Raw genomic sequence first — 24387 nt, forward strand, 5'->3', positions numbered from 1 at the left:
ACTTGTCTTTATTTGGGGATTTATACGTACTCTGCTAAAATTTAGGATGGAATTTCTAACAGTGATGGCATTGTTCAGTAAATAGCAGTCCTTTGTGCGTGTGCAAATTTTCAAATGAATGGAAATGGTCTTAGACATTTTATCTGGAAAACTTTCGCCTATAGTATTTATTCAAATGTTGTCCATATTTTCAGGAAAGAATTGAGAAAAATGCCTTTCTCATAAAAAGATGTCATTCCCTTGTGGCTACTATGAAAGGAACTCCCTCTCCTCCCTCCAGTACACAACACACAAACCCTGTGCTATCCATAGAAGCGAAACATAAAATTAAAGAAACACTGACTGCATGCCAAATTCTGGGATAACAGGGAAGAGAAAGCCAGTCGGCAATCACCTCTCCTAGCCCTTATCTTCTCCTCCCACTTATCTCTCCCAGGCTGGGGATGTCCGGACTCTATGACCTCTTTCTTCAGTGGAGACACAAGCTGTGAGTCAGGTGCCCTGAACTTTAATGTCTGTTCTTCTTCCCCTTTAACCTTACTGTTAAGAGAAAATAAAATGTTTTATGTCAACGAAAATACTCAGTCACTTGGAAATCATCTTTCTGGGTTTCAGCACCAACACACCTGTGATCTTAAAAGGTCCTTTCAATTTAAATAGTAATAAATTTGTCACAGAAGTATATTAGGAGACCTATATTCAAATAAAGTTGCCCACTGACTTTAGGTGAATCCACTGTTTTCTAAATCAGTACAAGTTGCTTAGGATGATCAAAGGCCAAACTTTTGTAATCTCTCCCCACGTAGATCATCTTAGAGTAAAATTATTAGGGAGAAATTAGGGATTCGTGAAGCAAGACAGAGAGGGTTTTTGTTGTGGTTGTTGTCATTTTGATTAGCCACAAGCTTATACCACTGTATTTACTGGAGAGTGTATAACTGTCTTGAAATGAAACATCACATAATTCCAACAAGTATGCTCTCTCTAGTTAACTTAAATTAGGGAGGCTTCCCTATACTCATTTTGTCTCTTTCACAAGCGTCCTTGAAATTCTTTGTCCTTAATTACTTACATCTATGCTTCAAGTATTAGGAGCACGCTTGAAATTTACAATTTTTCTAAGTTCCTAACACTCATTAGCTTTGTTTTCTGCCTAGACCTGTTAACCTAATTTTGTCTTCAATGCTTTTGGGAATAATGCATTGCTTATCTTTAAATTTTCCATAGCTGTTTCTATATTAAGGAATCCAAACGCAGGTTTCAATTTACTCATTATGAATTTGCTGATCCTCTAATCTGAATTAAAAACCAGATTTTTTTCATTCTTCTCCATTATGTTTCAAATTTTAACAGATACTTTCAAACTGTATTCGAAAAACTTATAATCCAACACCATGACCAATCTTTCTGCCAAGCACTGGTGCCTAAATCTTTCTTTCTTTTCATTTTTTTAAGTGCTATGGATCCTGATATAAAAGACAAGGGAAAGAAAATGCAGAAGGATGACAGTAGGCCTATTACTGGACACATGTCCTCTTTCTCCTCTGCAGCTTCATCTTCTTGGATGGTATCAGAACCCAGGGGCTCCACCCCAACTCCTGAGAGAAGGGGCCTGAAGAGGAAAGGAGAGGGAGGAAAGGAAGGCTGCAGATCTGGTGATAATTTGAGCTGAGTCCCGATGCCACATCTTGTAGGCACACAGATTGACAGAGCAGCATTTTGATTTTCTAAAGTGAAAGCCACCAGAAATTAAGAGTGTGCAGTTTGTGGGAACTCTAGCACTCTTTTTTTTAATTTAATTAATTAATTATTTAAACATCTTTATTGGAGTATAATTGCTTTACAATGGTGTGTTAGTTTCTGCTGCATAACGAAGTGAATCAGCTATACATATACATATACCCCCGTATCTCCTCCCTCTTGTGTCTCCCTCCCACCCTCCCTATCCCACCCCTCTAGGTGGACACAAAGCACCAAGCTGATCTTCCTGTGCTATATGGTTGCTTCCGAGTAGCTATCTATTTTACATTTGGTAGTGTATATATGTCCAGGCCACTTTTTCACTTCATCCCAGCTTACCCTTCCCTGCTCCCCCGTCCTCAAGTCCATTCTCTACGTCTGTGTCTTTATTACTCTCCTGCCCCTAGGTTCTTCAGAACCATTTTTTTTTTCGATTCCATATATATGTGTTAGCATACAGTATTTGCTTTTCTCTTTCTGACTTACTTCACTCTGTATGACAGACTCTAGGTCCATCCACCTCACTACAAATAACTCAATTTCATTACTTTTTATGGCTGAGTAATATTCCACTGTATATATGTGACACAACTTCTTTATCCACTCATCTGTCGATGGACACTTAGGTTGTTTCCATGTCCTGGTTATTATAAATAGAGCTGCAATGAACATTTTGGTACATGACTCTTTTTGAATTATGGTTTTCTCAGGGTATATGCCTAGTAGTGGGATTGCTGGGTCATACGGTAGTTCTAATTCTAGTTTTTTACGGAACCGCCATACTGTTCTCCATGGTGGCTGTTTCAATTTACATTCCCATCAACAGTGCAAGATGGTTCCCTTTTCTCCACACCCTCTCCAGCATTTAACGTTTGTAGATTTTTTGGTGATGGCCGTTCTGACTGGTGTGAGGCGATACCTCATTGTAGTTTCGATTTGCATTTCTCTAATGATCACTGACGTTGAGCATCCTTTCATGTGTTTGTTGGCAATCTGTATATCTTCTTTGGAGAAATGTCTATTTAGGTCTTCTGCCCATTTTTGGATTGCGTTGTTTGCTTTTTTGATATTGAGCTGCATGAGCTGCTTGTAACTTTTGGAGATAAATCCTTTGTCAGTTGCTTCATTTGCAAATATTTTCTCCCATTCTGAGGGTTGTCTTTTCATCTTGTTTATGTTTTCCTTTGCTGTGCAAAAGCTTTTAAGTTTCATTAGATCCCATTTGTTATTTTTGTTTTTATTGCCATTTCTCTAGGAGCTGGGTCAAAAAGGATCTTGCTGTGATTTATGTCAAAGCGTGTTCTGCCTATGTTTTCCTCTAAGAGTTTAATAGTGTCTGGCCTTACATTTTGGTCTCTAATCCATTTTGAGTTTATTTTTGTGTATGGTGTTACAGAGTGTTCTAATTTCATTCTTTTACATGTCCAGTTTTCCCAGCACCACCTATTGTAGAGGCTGTCTTTTCTCCATTGTATATTCTTGCCTCCTTTATCAAAAATAAGGTGACCATATGTGTGTGTGTTTATCTCTGGGCTTTCTATCCTGTTACATTGATCTATATTTCTGTTTTTGTGCCAGTACCATACTGTATTGATTACTGTAGCTTTGTAGTATAGCCTGAAATTGGGGAGCCTGATTCCTCCAGCTCCATTTTTCTTTCTCAAGATTGCTTTGGCTATTCACAGTCTTTTGTGTTTCCATACAAATTGTGAAATTTTTGTTCTACTTCTGTGAAAAATGCCATTGGTAGTTTGATAGGGATTGCATGAATCTGTAGATTGCTTTGGGTAGTAGAGTTATTTTCACAATATTGATTCTTCCAATCCAAGAACATGGTATATCTCTCCATCTGTTTGTATCATCTTTAATTTCTTTCATCAGTGTCTTATAGTTCTGCATACAGGTCTTTTGTCTCGTCTCCTTAGGTAGGTTGATTCCTAGGTATTTTATTCTTTTTGTTGCAGTGGTAAATGGGAGTGTTTCCTTAATGTCTCTTTCAGATTTTTCATCATTAGTGTATAGGAATGCCAGAGATTTCTGTGCATTAATTTTGTATCCTGCTACTTCACCAAATTCATTGATTAGCTCTAGTAGTTTTCTGGTAGCATCTTTAGGATTCTCTATGTAGAGTATCATGTCATCTGCAAACAGTGACAGCTTTACTTCTTCTTTTGCAATTTGGATTCCTTTCATTTCTTTTTCTTCTCTGATTGCTGTGGCTAAAACTGCCAATACTATGTTGAATAATAGTGGTGAGAGAGGGCAACTTTGCCTTGTTCCTGATCTTAGAGGAAATGCTTTCAGCTTTTCACCTTTGAGAACGATGTTTGTCATATATGGCCTTTATTATGTTAAGTTCCCTACTTGCTGGAGGGTTTTTATCATAAATGGGTGTTGAATTCTGTCAAAAGCTTTTTCTGCATCTATTGAGATGATCATAAGGTTTTTCTCCTTCAGCTTCTTGATATGGCTTATGCCATTGACTGATTTGTGTATATTGAGGAATCCTAGCATTCCTGGGCTAAACCCCTGGTGATCATGGTGTATGATCCTTTTAATGTGTCATTGGATTCTGTTTGTTAGTATTTTGTAGAGGACTTTTGCATCTATCTTTCTCAGTGATATTGGCCTGTAGTTTTCTTTGTGACATCTTTGTTTGGTTTTGGTATCGGGGTGATAGTGGCCACGTAGAATGAGGTTGGGAGTGTTCCTCCCTCTGCTATATTTTGGAAGAGTTTGAGAAGGATAGGTGTTAGCTGTTCTCTAAATGTTTGGTAGAATTCGCCTGCGAAGCCATGTGATCCTGGACTTTTGTTTGTTGGAAGATTTTTAAATCACAGTCTCAATTTCAGTGCCTGTGACTGGTCTGCTTATATTTTTTATTTCTTCCTAGTTCACTGTCAGAAGGTTGTGCTTTTCTATGAATTTGTCCATTTCTTCCAGGTTGTCCATTTTATTGGCATAGAGTTGCTTGTAGTAATCTCTCATGATCCTTTGTATTTCTGCACTGTCTGTTGTTACCTCTCCTTTTTCATTTCTAATTCTATTGATTTGAGTCTTCTCTCTTCTTTTCTTGATGAGTCTGGCTAACGGTTTATCAATTTTGTTTATCTTCTCAAAGAACCACGTTTTAGTTTTATTGATCTTTGCTATTGTTTCCTTCATTTCTTTTTCATTTATTTCCTATCTGATCTTTATGATTTCTTTCCTTCTGCTAACTTTGGGGTTTTTTTGTTCTTCTTTCTCTAATTGCTTTAGGTGTAAGGTTAGGTCGTTTATTTGAGATGTTTCTTGTTTCTTGAGGTAGGATTTTATTGCTATAAACTTCCCTCTTAGAACTGCTTTTGCTGCATCCCATAGGTCTTGTGTCGTCATGTTTCCACTGTCATTTATTTCTAGATATTTTTTGATTTCCTCTTTGATTTCTTCAGTGACCTCTTGGTTATTTAATAGTGTATTGCTTAGCCTCTATGCGTTTGTTTTGTTTTTTACAGATTTTTTTCCTGTAATTGATATCTAGTCTCATAGCGTTGTGGTAGAAAAAGATAAGAAAAAGAAAAGATAGAAAAAGAAAAATTGATACGATTTCAATTTTCTTAAATGTGCCAAGGCTTGATTTGTGACCCAATATATGATCTATCCTAGAGAATGTTCCATGAGCACTTGAGAAGAAAGTGTAATCTGCTGTTTTTGGATGGAATGTCCTATAAATATCAATTAAGTCCATCTCATTTAATGTATCATTTAAAGATTGTGTTTCCTTATTTATTTGCATTTTAGGTAATCTGTCCATTGGTGAAAGTGAGGTGTTAAAGTCCCCTACTATGATTGTGTTACTGTTGGTTTCCCCTTTAATGGCTGTTAGCATTTGCCTTATGTATTGAGGTGCTCCTAGGTTGGGTGCCTAAATATTTACAACTGTTATATCTTCTTCTTGGATTGATCCCTTGATCATTATGTAGTGGCCTTCCTTGTCTCTTGTAATAGTCTTTATTTTGAAGTCTATTGTATCTGATATGAGCATTGCTACTTCAGCTTTCTTTTGATCTCCCTTTGTATGGAATGCCTTTTTCAATCCCCTCACTTTCAGTCTGCATGTGTCCCTAGGTCTGAGGTGGGTCTCTTGTAGACAGCATATATACGGGTCTTCTTTTGTATCCATTCAGCCAGTCTATGTCTTTTGGCTGGAGCATTTAATCCATTTACATTTAAAGTAATTATTGATATGTATGTTCCTATTACGATTTTCTTAATTGTTTTGGGTTGTTATTGTAGGTCTTTTCCTTCTCTTGTGTTTCCTGTCTAGAGAAGTTCCTTTAGCATTTGCTGTAAAGCTGGTTGGGTGGTACTGAATTCTCTTAACTTTTGCTTGTCTGTAAAGGTTTTAATTTCTCCATTGAATCTGAATGAGACTGTTGCTGGGTAGAGTAATCTTGGTTGTAGGTTTTTCCCTTGCATCACTTTAAATATGTCCTGCCACTCCCTTCTGGCTTGCCCATTTCCTGCTGGAAGATCAGCTGTTAACCTTATGGGGCTTCCGTTTTACGTTATTTGTTGCTTTTCCCTTGCTGCTTTTAATATTTTTTCTTTGTATTTAATTTTTGATAGTTTGATTAATATGTGTCTTGTCGTGTTTCTCCTTTGATTTATGCTGTATGGGACTCTCTGTGCTTCCTGGACTTGATTGACTATTTGCTTTCCCATATTAGGGAAGTTTTCAACTATAATCTTTTCAAATATTTTCTCAGTCCCCTTCTTCTTCTCTTCTTCTTCTGGGACCCCCATAATTCGAATGTTGGTGTGTTTAATGTTGTCCCCGAGGTCTCTGAGACTGTCCTGAATTCTTTCCATTCTTTTTTCTTCATTCTGCTCTGAGGTAGTTATTTCCACTATGTTATCTTCCAGGTCATTTATCCGTTTTTCTGCCTCAGTTATTCTGCTATTGATTTCTTGTAGAGAATTTTTCATTTCACTTATTGTGTTGTTCATCATTGTTTGTTTGCTCTTAATTCTTCTAGGTCCTTGTTAAATGTTTCTTGTATTTTCTCCTTTCTATTTCTAAGATTTTGGATCATCTTTACTATCATTATTCTGAATTCTTTTTCAGGTAGACTGCCTATTTCCTGTTCATTTGTTTGCTCTGGTGGGTTTTTACCTTGTTCCTTCATCTGCTGTGTGTTTCTCTGTCTTCTCATTTTGCTTAACTTACTGTGCTTGGGTTCTCCTTTTCACAGGCTGCAGGTTCACAGTTCCCATTGTTTTTGGCCTCTGCCCCCAGTGGCTAAGGTTGGTTCAGTGGGTTGTGTAGGCTTCCTGGTGGAGGGGACTGGTGCCTGTGTTCTGGTGTGGAGGACCACATCTGGTGGTGTGTTTTGGGGTGACTGTAACCTTATTATGGTTTTAGGCAGCCTCTCTGCTAATGGGTGTGGTTGTGTTCCTGTCTTGCTAGTTGTTTGGCATAGGATATCCAGCACTGTAGCTTGAGGTCGTTGAGTGGAGCTGGGTCTTAGCGTTTAGATGGAGGTCTCTGGGAGAGCTTTCGCCGTTTGATATTATGTGGAGCAGGGAGGTCTCTGGTGGACCAATGTCCTGAACTCGGCTCTCCCACCTCAGAGGCACAGGCCTGACATGTGGCTGGAGCACCCAGACCCTGTCAGCCACATGGCCAGGTATGTGGGGAGTTTCTTGCCTTTTGGGAAGTCTGAGGTCTTCTACCAGCGTTCAGTAGGTGTCCTGTAGGAGTTGTTCCACCTGTAGATGTATTTCTGATGTATTTGTGGGGAGGAAAGTGATCTCCACATCTTATTTCTCCGCCATCTTGAAGGTCTCCCTCCTCTAGTCCTCTTATCAACAAATATGCCAAATGAGAACCCAGAGCCATCCGCAGAGCTATCATTACGATGGATACTGATAAAAAAGCATACCTTTACCATTAGAAAACAGTACTAATAATCTCATACTGGGGATATCAGTACTACCAGAACAAATTCTACTTAAAAACATATGTGAGCTAAGATTGAAAAGCATTTTCCTGCTGTTTTCAGACATATGGGACGGCCTAAATAGTACTGTGACACTTGGCAGAGCAGCTAGAGGTAATGTGTGCAAGAATTTCTGGCTGAAATCCTATTTTCTGATGACTTATACTCAGTTACAAACTAAACTTGGCGCACATCTTAGCTTAGTAGAACTCCATCAAATACAACAAAAATAAAGATTAAGGGTGGGGAAAAACCCTATAAACTTGACTTTCAGAAAAGACCAGAGCATTGTTTGCAAGGGAAAACGAAAGGAAATTCTCAATACTTACTAATGTTTTTATATAGGAAATTACATTTGGCAAGTGCTGAGATCAATTACAGTCTAATAATTTCCAGTATCTTGAAAGGAATAAATAATTACAAGGAGCAAGAATTGAACCCAGGAAAGGCTCTGTCAGTTCTAGAAATAATTGCTTTTACTCTTCAATTTTTCAAAGTTTCACTTTTTTAGTGGCGTCAGCTGGCTCAGCCCACTGTCATGTACAAAAATAAAATGGACTAGTAAAAGTTTAATTTCTTAGAATAACAAAACAGAATTTGAGAATAGTCTAAACACAGACATACAGCTCTTAAAATTTTAAGGGAGTAGACACTTGTTTTAGAGCCCTAAATAATCTGGTAACCTTAAATAGAGACTTTAATTTTAGTAACTTTTGGGAATTGGTACTCTCAGTTAACTCTGATCTTTCATTTGTTTTTAGACCTTTAGTTTTCAATCAGAGGAGATCTAAATGTTGAGGTTAAGTGTTTTAGTAGATGAAAGATGACTACTAGTAACACTAAAATACCTCTAAGTCAAATGACCATGTAACCTCTACAAATATTTATTACTGTAATTTCTACAAATATTTATTTCTTTGTTTATTTATTCAACCATTCACCAAATATTTATTTAGCACATGCCAGGCAAAATGCAAAACAATGGTAAAATCTAGTAAAAAGTACAAATATATATCCATTTACAGATTTTTTGATAGCTCCCATTTTTTGAGGCACCACAATCTAAAAAAACACTTGAGATAGATCTTGAAATATATCTAAATTTAAAAAAATAATATACATTTTTCTAATGTTATTATGAAAGTAAGAGACAAAAGGAAGTATTTGATGGGTTAAATGGGAGAGAAAGGCCTCCAAAACTGGCTGACCTCTGAGGTGATGGAGAATAAGAAACTGTGCAAATGTCCTTTAAAAAGTATCTCTCAGGAATACCAATCGAGTCTCAGAGGCTAAAAATTAGATGTAATCCCTTCTTCCTTCTTTCATTCTCTCTTGTTTGTCTTTGCTCTATTCCTTTGGTCTTTTCTCATTGCTTACACATAAATATACTTGATTTAGATGGAATTAATAAAGCCACATTAGAAACTGCTCACAGAAAATTCAGTGGAAAAGGGACAGAGGCACATCTAATGGTAATAACAAAACAAAATAGAAAACTTTGTTGACAAGAAGGAAATAAAAGTTTTTCTAGTAGAGTTAAAGAATAACTGTTTCTCAAGTGCCTATTCAATGGCAGGGAGGGTGCTGCACTACCAAACGTTAAACCCACATCTACATGCTTACGTGTCTACTGCGAATGGTGAGATGGGTGTAGGAAGGTGGTTGTCCAGAAAAAAAAAAAAAAAAAGACTGGTGAATGTTCCATTATGAGAAGGTAGATACATAAAACAATTAACTACTACGAATAAGTCAAATGTCCATATGTTAACAGATAATGCTAAAAAAAAAACCCCAAAAAGCTGTTGAGGAAAAACAAATTGAAAGGTATAAATTCAGTATGATCTCGTCTATGTAAACTTAAAAATAATATCCCATATATATAGACACAGACATAATCAGAAACAGATATATAATATAATATAAAGGAGTGAAATACAAAATCTTATATAAGTTATAGTATCTATGGCGATAGGTAAATAGAAAGAATGGTAATTTTTTTTCACTTTAAAAAATAGATATCCGAAGCAACTTTAGAAGTATTAACATTTTAAAATATGGCAGTGGAGATGGTGGCCAAGGTGGTGAGTAGGAAGACCCTGAGCTCACCTCCTCCCACAGGAAACGAAAATTACAACTGTTTACAGAGCAACTCTCAATGGGAATGATCTAAAGTCTAGCAGAAAAGGTCTTCTACAACTGAAGATAAAGGAGGAGCCACAACAAGATCAGTAAGAGGGGCGGAGATGCCGTATAGTCAAGACCCACATCTCTAGGTAGGTGGCCCACAAATAGGAGTATAATCACAATTGCATAGATTTCCCCCAAGAAGCAAGGAGTCTGAGCACCACACTGGGCTCTGAAGCCTGGGGGTCTTGCACCAGGAAGATGAGTCCACAGTATTTCTGGCTTTGAAGGCCAGCAGAGCTTGCATTCAGGAAAGCCGGAAGGCTACAGAAAACAGACTCTGCTCTTAAAGGGCACATGCAAAATCACACATATGCAGAGACCCAATGCAGAAGCAATAATTTGAAAGGAGTCTGAGTCAGACACACTTGCTGATCTTGGAGAGCCTCCCAGAGAGGCAAGAGGCAACTGGGACTTACCCTGGTGACAGAGACACTGGTGGCAGCCATTTTTAGGAGCTTAGTCTACCATGAGAACACTAGTGCTGGCAAGCACCATTTTGGAGTCCTCCCTCTAGTTTATTAGTGCCTAGACCTGGCCCCACTCGCCAACTTTTCAGCATTAGTCCTGGGATGCCCCAGGCCTAGTAGCCAGCCTTTCAGGGACACAGCCCCACCCACAGTCAGGCTAGCACCGGGTCCAGGACTTACTGGGTCATGCAGGCAGCTAACTGGGACACAGGCCTCCCACCGCCCACCAGTGGCCAGCAGCCTCTGTACTAGGCAGGGCCTGGCAACCAACCAGGCTGGAGACCAGTCACATCAGCACACAGTAATCAGCCCCACCACAACAGAAGGGCCCATGCAGCCTACATAGGGGAAGGAATACCTAGATCATACAGCTACAGTGAACAGAGGGGAGTGTGCAGCTCAGACGCGTCGATGTCTCCTATGTAAGGCCAAATTTCCTAGACTGGTAAATGTAACTGACCTACCTAATATAGAGAAATAAAAGCAAATAATCAGGCAAAATAAGACAACAGAGGAATATTTTCAAAATGAAGGAACAAGGTAACATCTCAGAAGGGCTAAGTGAAGTGAAGATAAGCAATCTACCCAATAAAGAGTTCAAGGTGCTTGAGGAACTTGGGAGAAGAATTGCTGAACACAGTGAAAAGTTTAACAAAGACTTAGAAAATATAAAGAAGAGACAAACAGAGCTGAAGAACACCATGACTGCAATAAAAAAGAAGGAATCACCAGTAGATTACATGATACAGAGAAAAGGATGAGCAAACTGGAAGACAGAGTAGTGGAGATCACTCAAGTTGAACAGAAAAAGAGAAAAGGATTTAAAAAAAAATGAGGATATGTTAAGAGACCTCTGGGACAACATCAAATGTACTAAAACATTCTCATTATAGGGGTCCCAAAAAGAGAAGAGAGAAAGAAAGGAGGAGAGAACTTATTTGGAGACATAATATCTGAAAATTTCCCTAACCTGGGAAAGGAAACAGATATCCAAGTCTAGGAAGCTCCGAGAATACCAAACAAGATAAACCCAAAGAGGTCCACACCAAGATATATTAGAATTAAAATGGCAAAAATTACAGAGAAAGAGAGAATATTAAAAGCAATAAGATAAAAGCAACTAGTTACATACAAGGGAACTCACAAAGGCTATCAGCTGACATTTCAGCAGAAATTCTTCAGGTCAGAAGAGAGTGGCACAATATTTTGAAAGTGATGAAGGGAAAAACCCACAACTAATAATACTTTACTGAGCAAGGCTATAATTCAGAGTTGATGGAGAGATAAAGAGTTTTACAGACAAGCAAAAGCTAAAGGAGTCCAGGACCACTAAACCAGCCTTACAAGAGATGTTAAAGGAATTTCTCTAAGCAAAAAAGAAAAGAGTACACCTAGAAATATGAAAACTATAAAAGGAAAAATCTCATTGGTAAAAGCAAACATACAATAAAGCTGGAGGAATCAGGCTCCCTGATTTCAAGCTATACTACAAAGATACAGTCATCAAAACAGTATGGTACTGGCACAAAAACATACACATAGATAAACGGAACAGAATAGAGAGTCCAGGAATGAACATACACTTATATGGGCAATTAGTCAACGACAAAGGGGGCAACAACAATACACAATGGGGATAAGACAGCCTCTTCAATAAATGGTGTTGGGAAAACTGGACGCCTATATGCAAAAGAATCAAACTAGACTACCTTCTCACACCGTATACAAAAATAAACTCAAAATTTATTAAAAACTTAAATGACCTGACACCATAAAACTCCTAGAAGAAAACATAGGCAGTATACTCTTGACACTGGCCTTGGTAATAACTTTCTGGAAATGTCTCTTTAGGCAAGGGAAACAAGAGCAAAAGTTAAAAAACAGGACTGCATCAAGCTAAAAAACTCCTGCACAGTGAAGGAAATTACCAGCAAAACAAAACCGCTAGCTATTGAATGGGAGAAGATATTTGCAAGTGATATATCTGGTAAGGGGTTAATATCCCAAATATATAAAACTCATACAACTCAACATCAAAAAATGAAACTGATTGAAAAATAGGCAGAGAACGTGAACAGACATGTTTTTCAAAGAAGACATATAGATGGCAATGGACACGTGAAAAAATGCTCAACATTACTAGTCATCAGGGAAATGCAAATTAAAACCACAATGAGATATCATCTCACACCTGTGAGAATGGTTATTATCAAAAAGACAACACATAATAAGTGTTGGTGAGGATGTGGAGAAAAAGGAACCCTAGTCAACTGTTGGTGAGAATGTAAATTGGTACAGCCGCTATGGAAAATAGTATGGAGGCTCCTCAAAAAATTAAAAATAGAACTACCATACTATCCAGCAATTCCACCTCCGAGCATTATTCTGACAAAAACAAAAACAGTGATTTGAAAAGATATATGTACCCCTATGTTCAATGCAGCACTATTTACAACAGGCAAGATATGGAAGCAACCTAAGTGTCCATCAATAGATAAATGGATAAAGATGTGGTATACAACTCAGTCATAAAAAAGAATGAAATCTTGCCATTTGTGACAACATGGATGGACCTAGAGGGTATTATGCTAAGTGAAATAAGTCAGACAGAGAAAGACAAATGCTGTGCGGTTTCACGTATATGTGGAATCTAAAAACCAAAACAAATAAATGAACATAAAAGAACAGACTCATAGATACAGAATGTAACAAAGAGGTGGTTACCAGAGAGAAGGGGGATTGGGAGATGAATGCAATAGTTGAGGGAGATTAAGAGGTACAAAATTCCAGTTACAAAAAAAAATGAGTCACAGGGATGAAATGTAAAGTATGGGGGATATAGATAGATATACTGTGATATCTTTGTATGGTGACAGATGATAACCAGACATATCATAGTGATCATTTAGTAATGTACAGAAATGTTGAATCACTATATTGTGTACCTGGAACTAACATAGTGATGTAGGTCAATTATACCTCAATTTGTAAAAATGTGTAAACACTGGGAAGAAATGCATAAAAATGCTAACAATGAAGGTTCTCTCGGGGGGGTGTTATGGGTGATTTCGAATTTTTCCTTTATGTTTTTATGCATTTCTATTTGTCTGCAATGAACATGTATGTTTTGCTTATAAAGTTAGAAAGAAAACAATAAATGTCATCAAAAATGAAAATCTTAAAATAAAATATGGCAGTAGGTACATCTATTATTTTCTGTAGGCTTAAACTACTTCATAATAAAATTTAATATATTTTTAAATTTTGTTGTTTAAAAGAAGAATGCTGTAGAAATTTAGGCAATTAGAAGGAGCTAGTCCAGTAAGTCCAATTTTCTTACTTTTGAGCCCAGAATACACAAGGCTGATTATTTTCTGTTTTTAGCAAGAGGAACAATGGAGAGTTAATGTAGAAGAAGAAACTGTCCTTGATATGATGAATCATTGGCACTTTTGGCAAATGGATGGTCATTTCTAGGAGGAAGTGAATTATCTGAACATAATTATATTTAATCCTCTAGTTTTATAAGAGTGCTTCAACTCACACACTATCCATGTAGGTTACTCCTTCTCTGCCTTACGGGGTGTGAATGTGAAGCTTTAGGGGCACAGTCAATGGATGCTACATTTTCACTGCTGCTAAAAATGTGTAATTAGAGTCTGGATTTTGAAATAACAATTTGCACACATAAAGTACTGACTAGCTGTGCAAGACCACAATTGACTTTTTATTTTTAAACTCCTCACAAAACGTCCTCTTGATTCAAAGTTGCCATCAGACATTTTCTAATGTAATTAGAAAGGAAGCCACAAACAGCTTAACTTTGGATCATATGTAATTTTTAGAATTAATAGCAAGATCCGGAGAGTTTTGTTTGTTTGCTTTTAAATCAGAGTAGTAAATAAGTCTGAAACATTTCACTAGTGAGGCAAGACTCACTTGAGATATACTGTTAAACCTGAGGGGTGAAAATACATCACAGACACAAGTGGTATTACACAGCACATATTTTTCTGAAAACGCAGTCTCTGTGCATGAGGATTAGATATATACCCACAATAAGAGAGCATACTGGCCTATAATTTTCAACATTACATCCTTGTATTTTTTATTGTACGCTATTTTTCAACTGGTAGAGGAACATGGTCTCATAAAGCTAATATTTATTCTTCCATGTTTATAGAGCTAATAGAGCACTTCAGGAAATGAGAAACTCTGAGAAGTCACATATAACTTGGTGTCCCGTGCGCCAAAGAAGAGAGGACAGGAAAGTCACCATGTTTGAAAAATTGGGCTCAGGAACTCAGTTATAAAGCTTTAAATAATTAAACAACACAAGATAAGGGAGGCCTTTGATGTTATTTCTATCTCCATAAACGTAGTCTATTTATAGATGATAAATCTTATCATGTAGGATTCTTCATTTTACTAGAGAGCAAAGAAAAGAGTCCTTTAGTTCAGTTCCCATGTGCAACTCTGTAGCTGCTGTGTGTATTTCGTGCAAGCTAAGGAGGAGAGTAACTGTAACAACCAAGATACCCCTACTTATAACTGTGTGGTTTTTTTTTGTTTTTTTTTCCGGTACGCGGGCCTCTCCCGTTGCGGAGCACAGGCTCCGGACGCGCAGGCTCAGCGGCCATGGCTCACGGGCCCAGCCGCTCCACGGCATGTGGGATCCTCCCGGACCGGGGCACGAACCCGTGTCCCCTGCATCGGCAGGCGGACTCTCAACCACTGTGCCACCAGGGAAGCCCTGTCCTTTCCTTTTAATGGATAGCCTTACTTGAGATATTGGAAGAATCCAGAGAAATAAAAGGCATCAAGTCATTTCCTCATTCTCTGCAGACATGAAGAATGGAGGGCAGGAATGGGGGCAGCTGCCAAAAGATAAGTGAGGGACAAGGCAGAAATGTGGATGGAGGGTGGGTGAGGGATATCGGGGCTGATGCGAGAGACAGTTTCAGCTGCAGTGAAGGGCCCTTTGAGCTACCCGCAAACTGATTCCTGAGCTACCGAGGAAGCCTGTGACACGGAGCAGAGAGCTGACACTGGGGTGCATGATACAAAGCAAGTGAAAAACTACTCCTTTGCTACTGACCTGTTCCAGTCTTCCCTTGGACTTCAGATACTCTACCCCCCCTTCCTTTCTCAGTGACTGAGCTGATGATACCTTTGCAACACCAGCCCCACTATTTCCTCTGGGGTCCGAGCCCTGTCTTTTCTGTAAGTCCCCAGAGCTGTCTACTCTCTCCTGTTTCCCTGCACTGAGTTCTGATGTTATCTTCTGAAAGTACTCTGTTCCTCCTCTCCATGTTCCCATATCAAACAACAGTGATCTCCCCTAAACACCAAACCAGAAATTCTGGTTCTCCAAAAAGTATCCATATACACACGTTGGTGTGTTTCTAGACAGCTGAAAAGCCAGTGTAGACCCAGCACTGAAGAATGATAGGGGGGAAGAGAATGGCACCCAGAGTTAAAAACTGGGGTCCAAGCCCGGCCCCACCATTTGCTCAACTCTGCCCATTTCAGCATGCTCAACTCTCACCGGCGACTCTCTGGTCTGGGCAATCCGGGTCCTCCTCTGCAGGGACAGGCAAAGGAGGTTTGAATTTGGTTATCACGTCAACTGGGGACTGGGTGGCGGGGTGCTGCTGGTCTTTAGTTCCTTGAAGGCAGGGCTACTAACCTTTCTATTGATCAAATCCATGGGCTGATCTTGCATCACAGAGAAGTATCCCCCTGAAAATGTCAATAGTGGCCCCACTGAGAAACAACAATAGATGATTTTTCATGTTCCTGCAACCTGTCTGTATTCTGTAACTGAAGTGGAATGTAGAGAACTTAAGAGACTCAGAACAAAACTGTGGGGATCAATAAATTTGTGGACTGTACAATTTCACAGGAACGGTTCAGAAAAATGGGTTTCTCTCTCCTGAAGAGAAAAAGGATGACTTGAGACTTAAGTCTATGATGATACAGGGGGACTCTGACCAATATATTCTGTCTCCATAACAGAAGAAATAAAGTGCCATGCGAGGACGTCGGGAAACACTTAGGTTTTCTAGACAGTGAGGTTTCTAAGAAAGGAGAATCTATATTAGGATTCAAAAGGAAAGTGGATACCTAGGTATAAAGGTCTGAAAACAAATAGTTTCTCATTGGTTTCGGACAGTTCAAGTGGGATCTTATTTGCAGGCTAGGCAAGAACATTTAGGTAACTTCTCAAGTCCTTTCTAGCACCTCTTTTTCCGTCAGACACTTGTTACATCTCTGCACACCATAACATCCTACCAAGCTGACAGACTGGAGAGTTAAAGATGGAGACACAACCTCCCATCCGTCCTCTCCCCCAATATGTATGTACCACATGCCTCACCCTTCAAAGTGAATCAATCATGGGGTCCAGCAATGAAGGGTGCAGTGGGAAAACTGGAATCTAGCCCAGCACTGCAGTGAAATCTACTTTGATTTCTCAGTAAGAGAAGTTAAAAAAAAAAAAACCCACAGTAGAGGGCCATTACAGGAGAAAACATTTGTCACCGTGGACAGAATAAAAGTCCAACCGAATGAAATAGAAGTCTGTGGGAAAAGACATGTCATTCTAGGGAAAGTACTCTGTTCCTTCTCCCTTGCTCTTCACTTAGTTTTTATCCACTCAGTGAGCCAAGCTTTATCTGCTCTCTTGCTCATTTTTCCATCTATGAAAGATGGGTGGATTAATTTCAGCCTTTAGGTAGGTCTTTGTCAGAAAGCACTTTCAGAATAAAAGTGGTTTACTTGGTACCATCTCAGAAGCAGAACACGCACTTCCAAAATAAAATGCTTGCTTTGCTAGCAAGCTCTGTCTTTAAGTGAGCAACAATACTGTTAGTGATTTTTCGAGTTGTTAACGCACACACATTAAACAACCACCACCATCCCCCTGTTCTATCCTCATCAATCATAGGGTGAGGACCCCTTGGCAGAGCTAAATGAAAACATTATGGCTACTGAGATTTTATAATTTGAAAAATGTCATAATGATAACACTAGTTGATACTGACAAATGCAGTTTTGATTTTCAATGTTTCAAAATATAATTTATCAGCGAGGTCTTAGCTAATTGAAAGTACTTAACAAAATCTGATATACGTAGACACTCAATATAAATGTACTGGATCTGTTCAGTTAGAATTTATGAACACAGCAATAAAACTTGTTTTAAGCCAACGTGGGGGATATTTTATTTCTAATATCCTTGTGACATCCCACAGAGTATCTAATAGTAAGTATGAGAAGGATCATATCAAATTTCTTCTCATTTATATCCATCTCCCAATGAAATCAAAGGATTACAATCTGTGCATAACCTACTTCCACAGTCCTTATTGCAACAGGGTATGACTATTACCCATTTAAAAAATATCCCTCAAAATTAATAATAACTTCAGTGAGACAAATGGAAAAAGTAACACAAACCTTAAGACCTCCAGCAGATCAGAAGACAAATGTGTTCTTTGGGAACTTGACTGAAACAAGGTATTCACACAACTCCTTTAGATGGAAGCTGTTCACAAAGGAAGTCCCATGGAAGACACTGTAGCTCTGACATGCCAGATGCTTCTGGAAGGAGAAAAAAAGCACACCATTAGGATGTGCCCAAAGCACCATGACTGCCAGTACCAGCCACTGTGGTCAGAAAGTGCTGTAGTAGCACCTACCGCTATTATTAAGATAAGAGTATTAATTGCTATTACTTTTGTACCCCCAGATCTTCTTACTCATAAATGACAGGGTGGATGGTAATCTTTCAGCATTGTGTTTAGAAACTTCTAAAGGCCACCAGTATTTTATAACTAAGCCAACTCTGCTTTTCCCCTTATTTAACCAGACAAGGGTTGAAGGACGGTGCTCAGGGTATGAGCATGAAGGCGGGAACACTACTTTTCACTGAGAACCCACCAGCTGTGAGGCACTGGGCACAGACTCTTTAATCTGAACGATGGCCCTGCAATTAGAGGGCACTGGCCCCATTTTCCAGATAAGAAAGCTAAGGCACAGATTCCTGAAGTCAGGTTTACAGCCCAGGCATCAAAGCCTAAAAGACCTCAGGGCTGACTCTGCCCCTCATTTCACTCTGTGGCCTGTGTGATTTAGAAAAATATTTCACTTGGTGCAGCCACTATGGAGAACAGTAAGAAGCTTCCTTCAAAAGCTACAAATAAAGTTATCATATGATCCAGCAATCCCTCTCCTGGGCATGTATCCAGAAAATAAGGAAACTCTAATTCAAAAAGATACATGCACCCCAATGTTCATAGAAGCACTGTTTACAAGAGCCAGGATAGGGAAGCAACCTAAGTGTCCCTGGACAGATAAATGGATAAAAAGATGTGGCACATACATACTATGGAATATTACTCAGCCATATAAAAGAATGAAATAATGCCATTTGCAGCAACATGGATGGACCTAGAGATTATCATACAAAGTGAAGTCAGTCGACAGAGAAAGACAAATATCATATGACATCATTTATATGTGGAATCTAAAACAAATGATACAAAAGAACTTATTTACAAAACAGAAATAGACTCACAGACACAGAAAACAAACCTATGGCTACCAAAGGGGGGGGGAGGGATAAATTAGGAGTATGGGATCAACAGATACACACTACTATACATAAAATAGATAAACAACAAGGACCTACACTATAGCACAGGGAACTATATTCAATATGTTGTAAAACTATAATGGAAAATAATCTGAAGAAGTATGTATACAACTGAATCGCTTTGCTCAACACCAGAAACTAACACATCTTTGTAAATCAACTACGCTTCAATAAAAAAAGAAAAATATTTCATAAACAGAAATATTATTGACAAGAGAACAGGTAACGCTGCAATATACTAAAGTAACTCACATACTACTAAATTGATCAAGAAAATTCCTCTCCTCGTTTGCTTTAGTTTTATATCAGACATTGTCTTATTGAGTCAGGCCCCACAGAAATACAGATAGCCAACTTTAAGCAGTGCACTTCCTCTCCCACCTTCCTCCTTATGCGAAGAGAGCTCTTTGGAAACCCAGTGGTGCCCATGGGTTGCGGGGCAGGTTTGTGTGCTGTGTGACATCAAGGAGATAGCAATGCAAACGGCCCATCTTCCTCTGATGCCTCCATGTGACCCACAGTGCCTTCATCGTCCCAGTGAAAGAGAACATCACCTTTCCCTAAGGGGAATGGCATCCCTGATGCAACCAGGAATAGAGCCTGCATCTTCTGTGGATGTCTCTGAGTGACAGGACTGCATCTCCTCGTAGCTATATCCATCTTAACAGCTAAAGGGTGGCTGACAAGTCTCGGCAGGGCTCCATCTAGGTTTCCGTTCTTATTTTTAGTCAAAAATCTACATGTTTTGGGTTGTTCCATTGCCAACAGCTTACTCTCCACCAGCTGTCCCAGCACCCACTCTTACAGCATGTTTCAGGGTCACAATCAATCACTTCAAAATTCCCCTCAACGTGCCAGCTTTTAATGCCATAGCCTTCTGTATGAGCCTTGGAACTTCTAGGTCATAACCACACTATACTTGGGAAGCTCCTCGGAAAGGCTAGAGGAGGATAAAGCAGGAAGGTCACATGTAACTTTTAAAAAATTTTATTTTAATTTAGGCAACAAAAGCTTAAGGCATGAATAAAGAAACAAGGAAGAACAACTGATAGAGTTTTCAGAGCTCTGCAGAACTGGAGCCTAGGAGTATTACGTGGGGAAAGAAAAAAAAGAGAACAGAGCCAAACAGAGCCAGTTTATCTTTGCATAAAAGAAGGAAGAAGAGCTTGACAAAGAACAGGGAATGAAAATATCTGGACCATGGACTCTAACCTAAATGACGGGAATACAAAATGAATAGAAACTCTTCTTAAAATCTCACATACTAGCTTTCTGATTTCCTCACATCCCTTAAAAACAAAGTTTCAGGTGGTATGCCTAAATGTGTACCCTGTTTCCCATAAAACCTCGACGGTAATTTCCAAACATTCACTCAACCACTATTTACTGTACACTTCTTTTATTTTTTAAATTTTTATTGAAATATAGTTGATTTATAATGTGTTAGTTTCAGATATATAGCAACATGATTCAATTATACATATATGTATATAAATATATATATTCTTTTTTACCTTCTCTTCCATTATAGGTTATTACAAGATATTGAGTAGAGTTCCCTGTGCTATACAGTGGGTCCTTGTTAGTTATCTATTTTATATATAGTAGTGTATGTTTTTGTGGGTTTTTTTTCGGTATGTGGGCCTCTCACTGTTGCGGCCTCTCCCGTTGCCCGGACACGCAGGCTCAGCGGCCATGGCTCACGGGCCTAGCCGCTCCGCGGCATGTGGGATCTTCCCGAACCGGGGCACGAACCCATGTCCCCTGCATCGGCAGGCGGACTCTCAACCACTGCGCCACCAGGGAAGCCCAGGAGTGTATGTATTTTAATCCTAAACTCCTAATTTATCCCTCTCCCCCTTTCCTCTCTGGTAACCATAAATTTGTTTTCTATGTCTGTGAGTCTATTTCTGTTTTAAAAATAAGTTCATTTGTATCCTTTTTTTAGATTCCACATATAAGTGATATCATATGATATTTGTCTTTCTCTAAGCCAGACAGAGAAAGACAAATATCATAGTTCATACTTCTGAGTCAGTCAGTATGTCAGAAAATTCTAGGAACACTGATAAAAGCAAGATAGCCTTTGCCTCAAGCACGTTACTGCTTTGGAAGCGGATGCAACTTGGACATCAAAAATTATGAGAAGGTGGTACTGATACGTGTTTGAAAGAATGGGGTCTGGACCAGACTGCCTAGGGTTGTTCTTGCTTCATCACTAGCTAGCTGTATGATCTTGGGCAAGGTCTTTAAACTCTTTAACCTTGGCTTCCCCATCTGCAAAATGCAGAAATGATATACTTCCCACGTAGGCTGCTGTAAGCATTAAGTAAGATAACCTATACAAACTGCTTGGCACAATAAGGGGTGCATGGTAAGAACTCATCAATTGTTAGGAAGGAGTGGTAGTGCCGTTATATAACACAGCGTGATGATGTCAGCGAGGGAGAAAGTGCTCTGAAACTTTGAAAGGGCTGGCGATCCTCTTTCTCAGGAATGAGGGGAATCTAGAAGGCTTCAGTAAGGAAGGTAGCATTCAAGATCAACCATAACTAAACACACACAAATAATTAGGCTTTCACAGAAATCCTCTAATGATAATTGAAAAGCTAGAAAATGAGCTACTTTAGAAAAAAAACAGGTCCACGAAATTAGACATTATTTTCCAGGATTTGGTGTGAAAGTAGATATCTACCGTAATGACATAGCCAGGGAACGATACAAAGAAGAAAATCTATGTATTGCTACCAAGAAAGATACAATATCCCACTGGGTCCTGTTCTATTCAACTGTAATCCAAAATGACACCAGGGCTTTTTAGTGGAATTGGCAAGCTCTGGGCACACCATTTTTAAACTTAGCCTCAAATTTAAGTCACAGGGCTTGTGACTCAAATCTCCAACGTGACCTTTACAGGGTATTGTTCAAGGAAACATGCCTGTCACTGCTCAGAGAAACTATACACCCTTTTATCCTGGAAAGTATGATGAAAAGATGCACTATATTGTTATAAGCACAGAGCCACAAAAGGATTCCAGCTTTGATTCTCCAGAAGCAATGAAAACAAAGACTCTATTTGATTTTGTATCATTCATGTAGAAATGCTGTCTTATCACGTTAATGAGCATTCCTATTTCCCCCATATTCTGGACTTTATTTGATTCAAAAGAAGCTTGGCAGGAATCTCGTCATTTATGGATTTAAAATATAATGCCTCTGACTAAATCCCTCTTTCAAGGGCTTACTGAGCCACGCTACTTGTCTTTTTGTCAGACCCATAGGATATTGTGCTGAACAGCAGAGCTAAAAGCACACAGTGACTTGAATTCTCTCACCCCTTCTCTGCTTCCCAGCCCTGGGAGGTCTGCTTAAAGAGAGGGACCTTGCAAAAGACGTGGTGTCATCATTCCTTTCTCACCCTTCTTTATCCCTTCCACTGAATTAGGAAATCCTGTCAACTCCTCTTCCCATTCATCCATCTCATGACATCACATTTCATGTACTACCATACGCTTTTTGCTGGTGTTCCTTCTAGTAGCTCATCCTACAAACAGTCAAAAGATTCGGCATCTTGTTTGACTGGTCGATGGTGGTGAGAAATAAATATCAGAATAAAAAAAATGAAAGAATGAATGCATAAATGAACTATTTTTTAAAAATGTAACTCTAATTATATTCATCCACTACTCAAGAACTTACCGCGGCTCCCTATTTTCTTAAGGATCAGATCTACATCCTCATTAGGAACCCCTGTTCCCACCACCCTCTCTAACCTTAAAACAGACTATTTGTGACCCCAACCCTTGGGTCAATTAGAAATAGTTTGCTCATTACATTCTAGTGAATCTCAACTAAGGATGCGTCGTTAATTACCCAGGTCAACTAAATTGGAATCACCAGAGGAAAATCCTCAGTATATGCATTTTTAAAATGCTCCACAGGTGATTCAGATGTACATCACTTGTTCGGAACTGCTGCTGTGGCCCCTCCTCCTCCAGGTGTATGAACCCACCGAGCATAGCACATGGAAGCCTCACCTTTTCTTTTAATACATTTATTTATTTATTTATTTTTGGCTGCACTGGGTCTTTGTTGTCGCGCACGGGCTTCTCACTGCGGTGGCTTCTCTTGTTGCGGAGCACCGGCTCTAGGCGCACGGGCTTCAGTAGTCGTGGCTCGCGGGCTCTAGAGCGCAGGCTCAGTAGTTGTGGCGTGCAGGCTTAGTTGCTCTGGGGCATGCGGGGGAAGCCGCACCTTTTCAGTGAATCTTCCTAGGCCATAACAATATTCCATCCCTTCTCTAGTTTCTCATCATAGAGTTAAAACATTTCAAACTAGAAAGGATCTTCCATTGATTCTCTTGATTGACTCTGTACTAGTATTCACACCCTTGTGTAATCCCCTCTCCTTCCCCACCTTGAGTGTGGGCTACACCTAGTGTCTTCTGATGAACAGAGTATGGCAGAAGGGATGGGAAGTGACCTCTCTCTTGCCCTGACTCTAATGATGCCAGCTGCCATGTTGTGAAGTGCTCTATGGAGAGGACCATTTGGCAAGGGACTGAGGCCCTCAGTCCACCCACCCGTCGGCAACTGAACCCTGCCAACAGCCACTGAGGGAACGTGGAAATGGATGTTGCCCCAGTTGAGAGGGGTGAACTTCAGATCCTGCCCCATTTGTAATAACTGTGAGTCTGGCCAACACCTTGATTGAAGCCTTGTGAGAGGCCATGAGCTCGAAGGACCCCTCTAAGCCATGGCCAGATTCCTGACTGTGATGGTTAATATTATGTGTCAATTTGGCTAGGCCACAGTACCCAGATATTTGGTCAGACACCAGTCAGATGTTGCTATGAAAGTATTTTTTAGATGAAATTAAGATTTAAATCAGTAGACACTGAGTAAAGCACATTATCCTGTGTAATACTGGTGGGTCTCATCCAGTCAGATGAGGGCCTTAAAAGAAAACAAGCTGAGATCTCCCAAGAAAGAGGCACTATGCCTGCAGACCGCCTTTGGACTTGAGCTGAAACATGAACACTTTCTTGGATCTCCAGCCTGCCCTGCAGAGTTTGGACTTGCCAGCCCCCATAATCACGTGAGCTAATTCTTTGAAATAAAGTTCTCTGTAAAATAGATGGGTAAAGATATATACCTGTATATCTCCCTATATTTGTGTATATATATATTTGCGTGTATAGATATATACACCACACACACACACACACACACACACACACAAACACCCTGTTCTGTTTCTCTGGGGAATCTGCTAAGTTTCAGGGTAATTTGTTAAGCAGCAATACATAGCTAATATGAGACTCCTCCCCCTCCACAGCACTTACTTTTTAAAT

The 24387-nt window shown here is 39.3% G+C and overlaps 1 protein-coding gene across 4 annotated transcripts in view; it reads right to left on the bottom strand.

Moving 5' to 3' along the window:
- ENOX1 (ecto-NOX disulfide-thiol exchanger 1) overlaps positions 1-24387 on the bottom strand; it is a 630834-nt gene that overhangs the window by 277975 nt on the left and 328472 nt on the right. For all 4 annotated transcript variants that reach the window (XM_089899512.1, XM_089899514.1, XM_022574895.3 and 1 more), the window contains one exon: positions 17837-17980. The gene's annotated coding sequence lies outside the window, so the exon portion shown is untranslated. The remainder of the gene's footprint in view (positions 1-17836; positions 17981-24387) is intronic.

The sequence above is a fragment of the Delphinapterus leucas genome, chromosome 18 (assembly GCF_059928025.1).
Source record: "Delphinapterus leucas isolate spDelLeu-1000000601 "Yukka" chromosome 18, BTC_Dleu_Yukka2, whole genome shotgun sequence".
Classification (NCBI taxonomy): Eukaryota; Metazoa; Chordata; class Mammalia; order Artiodactyla; family Monodontidae; genus Delphinapterus; species Delphinapterus leucas.